Source organism: Silene latifolia, chromosome 3, assembly GCF_048544455.1.
Source record: "Silene latifolia isolate original U9 population chromosome 3, ASM4854445v1, whole genome shotgun sequence".
NCBI classification, from domain to species: domain Eukaryota; kingdom Viridiplantae; phylum Streptophyta; class Magnoliopsida; order Caryophyllales; family Caryophyllaceae; genus Silene; species Silene latifolia.
The window spans coordinates 16,208,384-16,223,757 of record NC_133528.1 but is presented as its reverse complement, the minus strand read 5'-3'; positions in this window follow the sequence as shown (position 1 = coordinate 16,223,757).

The window sequence follows — 15,374 nt, the reverse complement described above, 5'->3', positions numbered from 1 at the left end:
CCAGAAGAAAATCCCTTAGACTAATTATGGTTGCCTTTCTTGTGATTAGATTGGCCACCACCCTCGCTCTCAGACTTCCTCTTCTCACCACCTAACCTCTCCCGAGCCATCTCCACCAACCTCTCGGCTCTCCCACCCTCTCATAAGCTTCCTTAACATCGCAAGGACTCCCACGGGTAACTTGTCCATAATCTTAGGGGTCAACCCTCTCTCAAACCTCAACGCCGGTTCTCCTCACTCAAACCCATATCCTCAAAGATACCTAGACTTCTCATTGAACCGTGCTCGTAGTACTCGGCTACGAGACATCTCGTGGTCATCTTAAAACTGTCAAACTCTTCCCTCAACTTACTCCTCACATGTTCCGGTACAAACTCCTTCCTCTCACAAACCCTACGAAACTCCTCCCAAGGTATAACAGATAACCCTTGGTTTGTATATATCTCCTTGGCACTCACTTTCATCGTATCCCACCACTTGCCACCGCCTCCCTCGGATAGAACGCGGCTGTTCCACTCTCATCTCATCGGACAAAGAACCAAGTCTAATATGTTCTCCATCTCTCTCAGCCAACTATCAAGAAGATTAGGCTCCCCAACTCCCTTATATTCTTTCGGGTTAAACCTCGCTATATAGAGGCTGATTTTAGAGTGATCAACCTCCTTCTCCTTATCTTTATTCTTATCCTCATTCACTTTCTTTAGGGTCTCAGTAAGAGCATCCTGGTGCTCTAACATCTTAACGATGTCGTCCATGGTCATAAGCTCAGCTCTCGCATACAAAGCAGTCTTCTTGGGCGGCATCTTGAAACTATACATATATAAGAAAGGGTAGATATGAACACACGTACTAAACCTCGAAACATGAAAACACGCTGCCCAGAACCTACTCGATCGAGTTCCCAAACACACTCGATCGAGTAACGGGCTACTCGATCGAGTGCCCCACATACTCGATCGAGTACCCAAACTTCAGACCCCAAACAGACCTTCTGATCTCTTACATACTCGACCGAGTAGCCAGGCTACTCGATCGAGTGACCCCTACTCGATCGAGTACCCCTAGTTACTCGATCGAGTACCCAAAAACACGATTCGGACTCAAAATCGCCAAAAACCCACCCGATCGAGTCCGTCCCCACTCGATCGAGTCATGCCAACTCATAAAAGCTACCCGCATGCTACGTTATATGCTAACATGCTAAACTTTATAAAACCACATTATATCATAATAAACATGCTACGCATCTTTTCATACGATCTACGAGATCACTTCATCATGTTATTAAATGCCACATTGTAAAACATTCAACATGCTATCATACCATCAACAGTTTCCACACATCTCCAATTTTTCTTTCACATTCTTAACTTTCTACTTCCACATCCAACAATCACACATTTCATCACATTCTTACACAAGTTAACCAAACACACATACGACTCGACAAACACTCCCCCTATGTGACCTGGTTCAAAATTGTAGGGCGACTTCGCGACTTTAGGACGTCTCCCAAGCCTTTGCATTAGCTCCTACAACTTTTACCCCGGGTTCATTTTAATTGACTCCCTACGTTCATTAGGTTCATTGGTTACAGGTTTCAGGATCGTTGCTCTGATACCATTTGTAACACCCCCATACTCCAAGTGCCTTACCAGGACCACTCAGGTATGAAGACATTACCATCTCGGTTGCCCGAGGTATGATAATCAAATAAACAATGAAGAAACAACGTTTAATTATAAATACTTAGCGAAGAAGTACAATCCTCAAAACCAAACTGAAAGTACAATACATGTTCTCAAACCGATCTTCTTCTAATCGAAATGTAAATAACTAATAAGCTACAAATGAAGACTCCTATCATCATGTCGTGGCCATCCCAAATATCCCAAGACTCATCTCAATACCTGCTCAATATCTGCTCACCATCCCCGAATGGATCACCGCAGGTTTACAAAACAACACCGGGGTCAGTACTAATCACACAATTCAATATATAATAACAATAAGGCAAACAGACAGCTTAACTGCCACACACACGCAATCACGCCAAATCCAATCATCTCAATCACTGACTGTCCACTGGACCAGCCCTGCCAGTGGGGGACCGCAGCCGTACCCACCAAATCCCCGCTCCACATAGTGAGCGATAACCCTGTCCATTAATGTGCACATCCCTTCTGTGGCGGGTTCCACAGAAGGCGAAACTAGGGCGTGAAGCCACTCCCGCAAGTGACCCCACTCAGCCGAGGCCACGCCTCGCGAACCATCAACAACGATCACAACCACAATCACAATACAATTATTATACCAAACAACCAAATACAATACATCAACCAATATCCCATTATGGGACTAATACTGAGTAGGAAATCCTACCTGGTAAGCACACAATCAGACGGTCTCTACTCGAATCAAAAGCCTCCTCTATGAACCCTCCTCCTATCATACAACACATAAAGGCTACCAAATCACATACTACACATAAACCCCCAAATCTCTAAATTAGGGTTTAACCAATTCAAAGGAAAGACAATAAAAAGGGTACATAGATCTTACCCTCGACGCAAGGAACTCAACGGTATAATCAACGCTAAGAACTGGCCTTCTAAACTCCGGGGATTGCTAATTATGCGATTAGGATGAAGAACTTGTTTGCTTTCTCTCTTAAACAGTAATTTAGGTTTTGCAAAAGTGATTTAGAATAATGACGACAAAGCTTATATACCTTAATCGCATATTTAACAAAACCCGAGAAAATTCCTTGTAAAACCGGCTACTCGATCGAGTACCCAAGGATACTCGATCGAGTACCCCCCTACTCGATCGAGTACCCCAGCTACTCGATCGAGTACCCAACAGGTCAGAAACTTTTCCAAAACGCAACTTACCCTTACTCGACAGAGTAAGGCCTACTCGATAGAGTACCCCAAGACTTATAAATACGGAGTATTACAGCAACTGCTGCGCCTTTTCGAAGGGACGCAGCACCTGCTGCGCCTCTTCCTGAGGCTGCCGCAGTTCCTGCTTCGTTTCTTCTTCCTTCGTCTTTTGTTCATCTGTACGTTTTATTTTGCTTTCAATTGTTCATGTTTCTTTCAACACAATAATTCTAATATGATAATTTTAACCTGTAATTCATTAATAACTTATCATCATTAACATCCCGACTTAAATCCCTTATAATCCATATTTGCGGGTTTTCGTCATTTAAATCAATTTGGTTTTAGAGGTTCGATTCATCCATATTGAGTCTCTTGAATTCATCCTTTGATAAATTTTCATTCGTTATTTATCGTTGTCATCATTAATTTGTCATTAACAACTTGTTTAACCTAATTAATTTGTATTTATAATTAATCTTTTAATCTTGTAAATAATTCATCCTAATTAATTTCATCCATGCTTTATTGTTTTTATGACCTCAATCACATGTAAATAATCTGTTAATCACTTCTATCCGAATCCAATAATATAATCAAAATCACCCACGAATATTAACGAGATGCAGTTCCGGCTTCACAGCTAGAACTCAACCCAGGAACAGACGCAGCAACTGCTGCGCCTCTTCCAAGGGAAGCAGCTCTGCTGCGCCTGTTCCCGATTGATTTCTGTCCCTGAATTCCCGTTTCTGCTTGAACTTAGTTTATTAATTAATTACGTATTAATTTACTATTAATCGTATTATCACCTAATTTCTGTCCGTTTATTTATTTATTCTTTCTTTTCCCAAATTATCCGTTTTGGATGTATTTTCGACATAAATCAATAAATCCAATGTAATTATTGTAATTTTCTTTATTGTATTTTTATTGTATTTATTTTATCATATTGCTTGTATGCTCTCACATGTAATCGATCTTAAATCCCTACTTCGGCCCAATTGTATGTTAAATTACGTGTTAACCGACTTAGTATTAATTCTCACATGCTATTATTAATTTATTGGATGTTGCATTGCATGCATATAATCGACAACATATCAAGTATAGATAATTTCCCTAATCATTAGTAGATGCCGCTATCGAGGCGGGTGGAATTAGGTGTTCAATCAAAATAACTTCCTAATACGTACCCTCACCCATTACTCCAGATCTCTGTGAACATCCGTGTTCATTGGCATCCACGAGAGTCATTCTAGACATAGAATGCTAAGGGTAACGAGTTCTTGGTGTTCATGTCACTAGTTTGTGTCTTGACATGACACGAGGTATTCGAACGGTTTCCAATTTTCCACAATAATTGGTGGCGACTCCACAAATGCAACAAAGAAAAGCTTGCTTCGCTTTTCGCCCCCGTGGGCCCGCGTCCACAGAATGTCAAGAGATTTATATGGAAATTCGTTTGCAAGGAAGACATCTCGGGATTCGAAGTAAGATCATAAAGACGCCATCCTTTCTTACCAAACGGATAACCGATAAAAACGCACTTTCTACTTTTAGAAGCAAATTTGTCCCTACTACGATTTAACGACTTTGCATAGCATAAACAACCGAAAATTCGAAGATTCTCCATAGGAGGAGGTTTATTAAATAACATTTCGTACGGTGTCTTGCCATTAAGAAGCGAAGTTGGGGTGCGATTTATTAAATGAACTGCTGTAAGAACACATTCGCCACAAAAAAATAGAGGGAGACTAGCTTGAAATAAGAGGGCACGAGCAACATTTAAAATATGTCGATGTTTCCGTTCAACTCGGCCGTTTTGTTGCGGGGTATCGACATTAGAATTTTGAAAGAGTATACCGTTTTGATTAAAAAAATTTATGAGACAACGAAATTCGTTGCCGTTGTCACTACGTAAAATCTTTATTTTCTTGTGAAATTGTCTCTCGGCCATAGCAAAAAAATTAAGTAAGGTTTGTTGGGTGTCACTTTTATTGCGTAAAAGATAAACCCAAGTGGAACGAGAAAAATCGTCGACAATAGTTAAAAAATACGTGGAGCCACATGAAGCATTTTCTGAATATGGACCCCATAGGTCACAGTGAATTAAATCAAAAATAGACGAGGCATTGTTCGAGCTTAAATGAAAATGTTCACGCGTTTGTTTCGCGCGAAGACAAACGTCACAAGTCTTTGAATGAAATTGTTTGCTAGTATTATTAATAAAAGGTAAAAAAACGTAAAATATGGGAGGAAGGATGCCCCAACCTTCGGTGCCATAATTCGGAAGAGTCTCCCGTTTTCACCATGCAAGCTTTGACCAAGTCGTTCCGAATTCCAGTTAAATAGTATAGCCCTTCTTGCTGCTCACCCGCACAAATCACCGTCTTCGAGAAACGGTCCTGAATAAGACATAATTGGTGTGAGAATTGGATGGTAAGAGTATCGTCCATAAGTAAGCTTGACACGAATATCAAATGGCAATTTAAATTGGCAGCATAAAGAACATTTTTTAAAATTAGACGAGTCGATAAAATAATATCGCCACATTGGGTAGCGAGAGTAAGTTCCCCATTTGGTAAGCCGACCGAAAGGGGAGTAATAGACCGTAAATTCAAAAAATGATTTAGCGAACCTGACATGTGATGCGCCGGTATCAATAATCCAAGAAAAAAGAGGAGAGTGAGAAACAGTACCGTGACTAGGAGGAAAAGGGGCAGACTTATGTTCCTGCCATAACCGTGTAATAGTAGCGAGTTCCGTAGGATTCAATGCATTGAAGTCCACGTTATCCATAACAGGGAGAGATGTCGAGGAGGACGCAACAGAGACCTGGCCCCCTTGCTGACCCGAGGCCATGTGAGCCCGTGGTGGCACAGACCCGGCATTGGTCTGACGAGTGCGTTCATATGCTGCCCGTTCTTGAGTATCCGGAACAAAGACTGCCCGACTAAGATCGGAATCATTGGGGTCTACATAGATGCGATCACGGGGACGATTACCCCACCATTCGGGAAAATTACCCGTCACCTGATAACAAACCTGAAATTTGTGTCCATTTCGTCTACAAGCAAGACAAAAAGGACGTCTACCATCTCTTTGAGGGTTCGAATTAAGCTATGAAGAATCCCTGCCACCCCGAGTCCCATTATTACCAGAGGTTCGAGTAGTATTATAATTATTCCGATGATCAGAATTGCGATTATTACTATAACCATCCCCCCCCCCCCCGGTTTGACGAGAGTTATAAAGTCTGAAAGCATAAGCCATAACGTCGGGGGTGGGTTCGGTGGTAAAACGGGTTAAAGTGCGTAAACCTTCTTCTTGTAAGAGTCTATTGTAAATTAAATCTAGAGTGGGAAGAGGAGAAATACCGAGGATTTGAGAACGAGCGTTATCGAATCTGGCGTCTAACCCCATGAGAAAATCCCGTGCTCTTTTCTTTTCTCGCCGTGCATCCATTTTCGTGACCCAATTGCAATTGCAGGGATTACAATCGCAATTCGGCAATGGATTAATCATGAGAATGTCATCCCATATTTTGATGAGACGACCATAATAGGCCATTATGGACTCTGTCGGCCCTTGCCTACACCCAATAATATTGGTTTCCAATTGAAATATGCGCGGATCATTACCTTGACAGAAACGATTCTTCATATCGAGCCATATTTGTTTGGCTTCTGGGCGTGAAGAGATCGTACGACGAGCAGATGATTCGATGGAATTAAAAATCCAACCGGAAACCAAAGCATTGGTGGCTTTCCAGGTGGAGTATGTGGCGGCAGTTTCAGCGGGTTTAGAAATCGTACCGTTAATATAACCCTCTTTGCCTTTCGCAATAAGGGCAAGATAGAATGATTGAGACCATTCATCATAATTAGATCCGTTGAATTTGATTTGTGTAATACTCGTGCCGGTATTTCGACATGAATAATCGAATATTGTGGAGTTTGTGTGGGATTAACGATGGCGTTTTCGGGTTGTTCTGTCATTATGAATGTGAGAAAGTAAGCTGCGTGAAGGAGAGATGAGAAAAAGAGGCAGAGAAAAACCATAGCTCATAAAACTTGCAACACAACTTCACTCCAATGACATTACTCACCTAACCACTGTCTCCTCCTTACATACCCGAACACAATTGATTTGCTGCCACCATAGACATATAGTCGAAACCAGTCTTTGATGGTAAGAAACAAACGAAAAGTAGTATGTCAAAATTTAATAAACGAATCCCACAATTTTATTCTAGCTAGTATGCAACTATGCACAAAGTAAAAGCCACCTAAAATAATTGTACCGATTTGATTTTGCATCTAAAACATTAACCCTTCCAATCAATTTCCATACCTCAATAATTTGGTCAGTTTCAATTAAAAAAAAAAAATCAAAACTTGTCAAGTAAGAATTAAGAAACAAACGAAAAGTATACTCTAGTCTATATATATATATATATAAAAGAGAGTTTTTTCGAGCGATCTGAGAGCGTCCACATCATCAAAAATAAATTTAGGAAAGTATAATTTTTGATGTAAAAAATAAAGTGGAAAATCTTTTAATTATTATAATATGTATATTTCCTAAATTATATTCAAGTGATATTTCCAATTTTTATATCAAACTTTTACATTTCATTTGACAAAAAAATATCGTTAGAAAAATTATGAAAATAGTATAATTAGCTTTGTGTTAAAAAATGCTATCATTAGTGTATAAATTTCATATTATTTGCACATATTAAAAATGGTGTACTTCTTAATACGTAAAATTGTGTACTTTTTAGTATGTTTTGTACCATATTGGAAAATAAGTAGGTGTGGTGAATATACTACATATAAATAGTAGAATTGTCCCACATCGAAAGATTAGTATAAGGTGATGTGATCCTATGATTATAAATAGGATACATATTTGGAACTTATGTATCCACCCAAAAAAATTTGAGTCTCATAAATATTGTATTAAAGAGCTCTTAAGATTTTCTATCATTATCTATGATAATGATATAAAAAATAAAGTGGAAATCGTTGGGAACTACCCGGGAAAGAGTTAAGAACATGAACAAGAAAATCAAAAAATAACTAAAGGTTTTACTAATAGTAGTCTCCTGACACAATACAAAACTAAAGATTTTACTGATGGTTGTCTTCTGAATGCAGTAATAGAGCGTTAATGAGTCGTTATATGTACGATGTAGAGATCCATATCTAATGATCGAGACTAAGTGGTTTTACCTTCAAAGAAAAATAATATGTATACAATAGTGGTTTTTTAAGAAGAGACATGTATTTCTTGGTATGTTATATCTTTCACATTGAAAAATAATGTAGGCATTATGAACATACTACGTCTAGATAATAATTATGTATCTCATATTGAAATAATAGTATACGGTAGGGTGATTTTATAAATATAAATAGGAGGCATCCTTGAAACTTAGATATTAATCCAAATTTTTTTGATATAAAAGATATATACTTTTTAGTATGTTATATGTCCCACATTGAAAAATAATGTAGGTGTTGTGAATATATTATGTATAAATAATAGAAGTGTCCCATATTTATACATTTTCTATATTATATTAAAGTGATGTTTATAATTTTGATATAAAAACTTTATATTTCATTTGAAAAAAAAGTATCGTATGAAAATTATATAATTAGATTGTGACAAAAAAATGTTATCATTAGAGTGTATATTGTATTGTATTGTATTGTATTGTATTGTATTTCTCATTATTAAATCGGGTTGATGTCAAAGTAGGTGCAAAAAAATGGTGTATTTAGTATGTTATTTGTCCTACATTGAAAAGTAACGTAAGTGTGGTGAAGATACTATGTATAAATATTAGAATTGTCCCACATCGGAAGATTACCATAAGGCATGGTGATCTTATGATTATAAATAGAAGTCATAACCCAAAATATTTTGATTCCCTTAAGTATTGTCAGAGATAACTCTTAAAATAGTTTGTATTACTGTCTCTACAATAATGATTTCTAACATTAGTTAATGTTTGGGAAATCTTTTAGTTATTATAATATATACTATGTATTTCTTATTTTATATTCAAGTGATGTTTCTAATTTTTATATAAAAACTTTTAAATTTAATTTGACAAAATAATGTCGGTAAAAAAATTATGAAAATAATATTATTAGTGTTCCGGGTGTAATTCCAGAGCAAGTATCGTTACCACCCGTGGCTTGTAGAATAATGTCTTTGGTTGAACCCTTCTCGCTCCTATCGCCTCTCTCGGCCTTTCCTGCAACAATGAACGAACTGAGGGCTTGGCTTTGTGCCAAGCGTACCCACTCCGACGCCCAAGTCAGTGAACTTAGAGGTATAAGTTGTATACTAATTGGCTAGGAATGTATTGTAGAGAGATAAGGGAGATATTACCAGATGAATAGTGTATTTTAGGTTAAGTTGTGGGATCCTTTCCTCAATGAAGGTTGAGGAGTATTTATAGGCTTTCACCATTTGTCGCGTAGTGGCCAAGTGGCCAAGTGGCTTATTAGGTGGAAAGACCGTTCTACCCTCGGCCGATGGACCTACGGCAGCCGGCGCAGAGGGTCTTGGATGTGAGTACGCGGACATGTGTCCCGGTGGCGAGTGTCTGGCCGAGACCCCGCTATCGGCCGATGGGTCGCATCGGCTAGCGATCTAAGCCGTTGACTTGCTGTGGATATCCTTGACCTTGCTCAGTGTGTTGACTTGGTCAGCGGTGCAGAATATGCCCCATCAATTTGCCCCCAGCGTAGTCTATGCCGTGGTATGGGCTCCGATGTATGCTGAGCGTATATTCTGCAGTAAATTTCGAAAATCTTTCTGTATCGGTGTCTCCTTGTGTATCGGCGTGGCTGTTGTTAGGCCGCACCATATACCATATCCCCCCTCCACATGGATGCGTGAAGGGTATCCGATGTGGAAAAAGAACATGACGCTGGCCGAGACCAGGGCTGAGAGTGCCGGTTGATTTTGATTGCCCCCGGCTGGTACTCCATGGCTTGGTTGATCGGTAGCCGGCGGATACTAGATACCTAGGAATTTGTTTGAGGGAGATGAACAGTCGAAGAGATGTGAATAGGCGTGTTGAAGACGTTTGGTCACTGTTGCATTGATTGACATTCAACCGCGCGACGATTGACATTCCGCGGTTGCATGCTTGACACGTGTGTGTTCGCTGATTGGTTGACGCTTCATGGGCTGTGCCCTGATTGGTCCTTCTTCATGGGCTTTTCTCTATAAATAGGGTAGTTATTCCGTGATTTTGGCCTCCATTTTATTTTCGAAAATTTTTCTCTAAAATCTTCATCTCTCCAAGCTTTCAAGGGTTTTCTTCTTCTTAATCTTCGGAGTATTTGATCCGGCGAGTGTTTTTCTTTAAGGTAAACAAGCAAACTCTTTATTTTCCTTGCTAATAATTTGTTGTGAACCATGTCTTCTGCTGATGCTGGGCCTAGTAAACCTGCGTCGGGGGGTCCTAGGTCTCCTTCTCCGGAAGTTGATCCTCAAATTCTGGAGGAATGGGAGGATTCTGACTCTTTTGGTGATCTTGGTGATGATTTTGGTGATGATATGGAAAGGTCTCGTCCTAGTGAGGGGAGACAGTACGTCATGGATCACGGCTATGTCTGTAAGATCCGCCTTGATCGTGCTTGGTCCCGTAAGCTTGCCCGTTGTTCCGGCGGGAAACTTTTCGAGGATCATTTTTTCTTTGGTAGGGGATACGAAATCGTTATCCCTGGGGAGGGTCAGGCTGTATGCTGCCCTCCGCCGGGCCATACTGGCGTGTACCTGCGGCATTTGGAGTACGGGCTCCGGTTTCCGCTGAATGGGTACGTTGTGGCCATAATTAGAGCCATGAACGTTGCTGTTGCCCAACTGCACCCGCTGGCCATGAGGACCATAATTGGTTTCGTCTGGCTTTGTCTTTTTAAGGGAGAGGCTCCGACGGTGGATTTATTCCGCCGTCTTCATCATCTCAAACCGTCACTCCCTGGCGCGTTGGATGGTACAACAGTACAAACCGAGCGGGGTTACGTCTCTGTTGACAAACTCTCTTCTTGCAAGGGCCGGCGGGGTCGGTGGGTGTATGTTAAAGTGCCGAATGACTATCCGCGCCCGTTCCTTCCAAAGATCGGGTTAATTTGCGGTGTGAGACTAGGGCGGAGCATGACGGATGGGTCACTCGGAAGCGTCTTAAAATGGATGCTAGCGGGGTCCTTCGAAGGAGGATGAGAGGCTGGCCATGAGGCTCTTTGAGGTGGACAAGGGTGGGGTGCCGAAAGATGGATTCCCCCGACGCATCATTCTTCGGATGAGCCGCTTTGCTATGTCGGCCTCATACCGGCCCTAGCACGGGGTGAGTGGGGTCGGTGTGAGGCCCACCGCCGCTCTTGATGTTTCTTTATTTTCGAATCTCGATTCATTTCTTCTTCTTGACTCTTGCTTTGTTTCTTTTGTAGACCACTTTGGACCGGACCTATCCGAGGATCTTCTTCGGAGAATGGGGCTGCACAAAGATAAAACCGTCGCTAACTTGCATCCCAAGGCTTCACCGATGACCGCAGGTGTCGCCGAATGATCTTATGGAACAGCGGCTAAAGGTCTTGAGCAAGGAGGAGGCGCAGGCGAGGGTTGTTAGCGGTGTGGTGCGTCGGACGCGGAAAACAACGCCTTCGGCGGCGGGCAGCGTCGACACCGGTTCCACCTCCCATCCCCTCCCCTAAGAAGGTGGAGGTTGTTGAAATTCCCGATGAGGGGGACTCTGATGCGGAGGGATCTCCTCTTATCTGTAGGAGGAAGAGAACAGCTTCTACCGCGGCAAGGAAGTGCCTCCTCCTCCGCCAAGAAGCCCAAACATGGTACCTATCCGGCTTGTGGCCTAAATTTAGCCGAACCATTAGGTGTTTCGATAAGTCGGTGTTGATACGATGTTTTAATTGAATTCCTGCAGATCGGCCGCATCGGCTATTGCTCACGTTGGGCGCGAGGCGGTGGGGTCCTCTCGCACAAAGGTTGGTGATCAAGGCACCACCGTCAACCCTTCATCCCGAAAGGCTTTCGTCTCCCGGCCCGCAGGCTAGTGGCCAAATTGCCACCATCGTCCCTTCATCCCAGAAGGCTTCCGTCTCCGAGCTTATAGAGGAGGGCACGAAGCTTATTAGGGAGCTGGCGAGGTGGAATGTGGCTACCGCTGCTCGTCTCAGGGAGCAAGAGAAGGCCGTGGCTCGGGCTGTTCATGAGCGTAATGCCACTCAGCAGGTGGCTGCAGCGGCGAAGTTGGGTCTCCTTAATGAACAGAGGCTCAGGGTAGAGGCTGAGAAAACGCTCTTGGCCGGGAGAAAACTTAGGGAGGACGCTGAAAAGGAGGTCCTTGCTGAGAGGGCTAAAGCCGAGACTGCGGCTGCCGAAGCTGCGGAACTGCTGAGGAAATGTGAGCTCGCTCAGGGGCGCGCCGACCTCTACCTTAAGCGAGAGAACGAGTCCCGGGACTGTTTAAGGCTCGGGCGAGGTGGTTCGGGGCGGAGATGCCGTCATCAAGCGAAGGAGGCGGACATCGAGATGCGCAAACCGACATGCTTCCCAAACCGTGCGCCAAGTTCCGGATTTGGCCGAAGATGCTGCTAGGGAAGTTATCGGGGAGCTTTTCCCTCTTGATGGTTCCTTCCCGTGGGGCAGGTTCGACGCGTTGCTTGATGACAAGCTCGAGGCTAAGGAGAAAGCCGCGGTGGAGGAGGCCAAGGAGGCGGTGAAGGCAAAGACGGAGAGGAGGCGGCCGCCGAGAAAGCGCTCTTCTTGCCGAGAGGGCTCGGGTGGCTAAGGAAGAAGCCGAAAGGATGAGGGCGCCGAGGCCGCCGGCCGAGGCCGAGGCCGCTAGAATAGTCTTGGGTTGCCCGCCGAAGAAGATGCGGCTTGATGAGAACAAGTTTACAAAGCAGACTGTTTCACTCCTCACATGTTACCATGTGTTGCTTGGTGAGAACAAGTTTACAAAGCAGACTGCTTTTGCTGGGGGGCGATTACTCCCCTTCCTCCCGTTATCTCTTTGTACGTGAACATAATAGTAGTTTTTGTCTTCTTTTTGTACAACCTCGGTAGGTTGTGTTTCGGCTTATCCCTATGGGGACGGCCGTCGTCCGTATTCTTTTCACTTGTAATTTGTAACTTATCTTCTAATAATGGTTCGTTTCTTTCGCCTTCGGCTTGGCCGAGTCTTTATCTCATCTTTGTCAGAATTGTCTTCCTGTATTCCTAATTGAGCGCCCCTTTTGTTTCCGCCTCGGCTTGGCCGTGGCCGTTTTAGAGTGCGTATCTCAACTGTGTTTCAACGCTTCCAAGACACTTCGTCTGTTTTTGCGAGTGTAGTGTGCGATGGCCGTTACTGTCATGGTATCCGCCTTACGAGGGTGATTGCCGCTCTTGTCGGATTGACAGTGCGAGCCGGACGGTTTCTTGACAGAAATGCCGCTCTTGTCGGTATGACGACAAAGTGAGCCGCGTCTGTTTCTTGATAGCGTGTTACGTGGCGTCTACCACTTGGAGTGATCGCGACGGCATCAAACCTCTTGGGGTGACTGCCGTGGCGTCTACTACTTGGGGTGACTGCGACGGCGCTAGGCTCTTGATGGAGACTGCCGCTCTTGTCGGTATGACAGTGTGAGCCGGCGTCTATTTCTCGATAGCGTGTTACGTGGCGTCTACCACTTGGAGTGACTGCGACGGCATCAAACCTCTAGGGGTGACTGCCGTGGCGTCTACTACTTGGGGTGACTGCGACGGCGCTAATTTCTTGACAGAGAATGCCGCTCTTGTCGGTATGACAGTGTGAGCGGCGTCATTTCTTGATAGCGTGTTACGTGGCGTCTACCACTTGGAGTGACTGCGACGGCATCAAACCTCTTGGGGTGACTGCCGTGGCGTCTACTACTTGGGGTGACTGCGACGGCGCTAGGCTCTTGATGGAGACTGCCGCTCTTGTCGGTATGACAGTGTGAGCCGGCGTCTATTTCTCGATAGCGTGTTACGTGGCGTCTACCACTTGGGTGACTCGACGGCATCAAAACCTCTGGGGGTGACTGCCGTGGCGTCTACTACTTGGGGTGATCACGACGACGCTAATTTCTTGACGAGAGAATGCCGCTCTTGTCGGTATGACAGTGTGAGCCGGCGTCTGTTTCTTGATAGCGTGTTACGTGGCGTCTACCACTTGGAGTGACTGCGACGGCATCAAACCTCTTGGGGTGACTGCCGTGGCGTCTACTACTTGGGGTGACTGCGACGGCGCTAATTTCTTGACAGAGAATGCCGCTCTTGTCGGTATGACAGTGTGAGCCGGCGTCTGTTTCTTGATAGCGTGTTACGTGGCGTCTACCACTTGGAGTGACTGCGACGGCATCAAACCTCTTGGGGTGACTGCCGTGGCGTCTACTACTTGGGGTGACTGCGACGGCGCTAGGCTCTTCATGGAGACTGCCGCTCTTGTCGGTATGACAGTGTGAGCCGGCGTCTATTTCTCGATAAATAACTGGTGGGAAGAACTTTGCTTTGATGGAAGGCGTGGATGGTTTTTCACTAGGTAAAAACATGCGTTGGGGTGTCCACAGCCATCTTGGACACCTCCGTAGCTACATAAAATTTTACAAGACTACCAATGCCCTAACGGCCCATCACAGTACATCCCCCAAATCACCACTAGTCGTATCCATGAGGTCGCCCCCTGCTTTGTAAGGACGGGCTTTTTCCTTTTTCGGACTTCTTCGCCTCTTTGAGGGATTGCATGTTGCAACCTCGGGCAGCTATCTGGACGTTGACCACCTCATCCTTCTCGTCTTTGGAGACGAGCTTATGCGCTTCCCCCGGTCCGAGACATACATCGTGTTAGGGCCCGATGGACATCATCGCGTCGGCCTCGCTCGGGGTGACTCGGCCTATGAGAACGTTGTAGGCAGACGAGCCGTCGATGACGACGAACTCAGCTAGGATGTTTTTAGCCGCGTTCTTCTCGCCGAACGTCACCGGGAGTTTAATTGATCCCAGCGGCACCAGGCCGGCCCCAGAGAAGCTGTATAGGGGGTTGGTGCAGGGGCTTAAGTCCTTGATCCTCAGGCCGAGGCCGAGAAAGCACTCTCTAAACATGATGTTCGTGTATGCACCTGTGTCAATCAGGCACCTCTTGACCAGGTGGTTGGATATGTCCAAATTGACTACAAGCGGGTCGCTGTGAGGGGCGATGATCCCTTCGTAGTCCTTTCTCCCAATAGTTATATCGGGGATGCTTGCAGAGGGGATCCTTGAGTTGGGCACAAAGTTGATGGCCTGATATAGCTCGTTTAGGTGCCGCTTGTGCCCATGAGCGGACCCTCCGTTTTCGTTGCCCCCGATGACAACATAAATCACGCCTATCCGCTCGAAGACGGACTTCCTATCTGAACTGCCGCGTCGGTCTTTTGGCCTTTTGCACGTACTTGCCGAGGC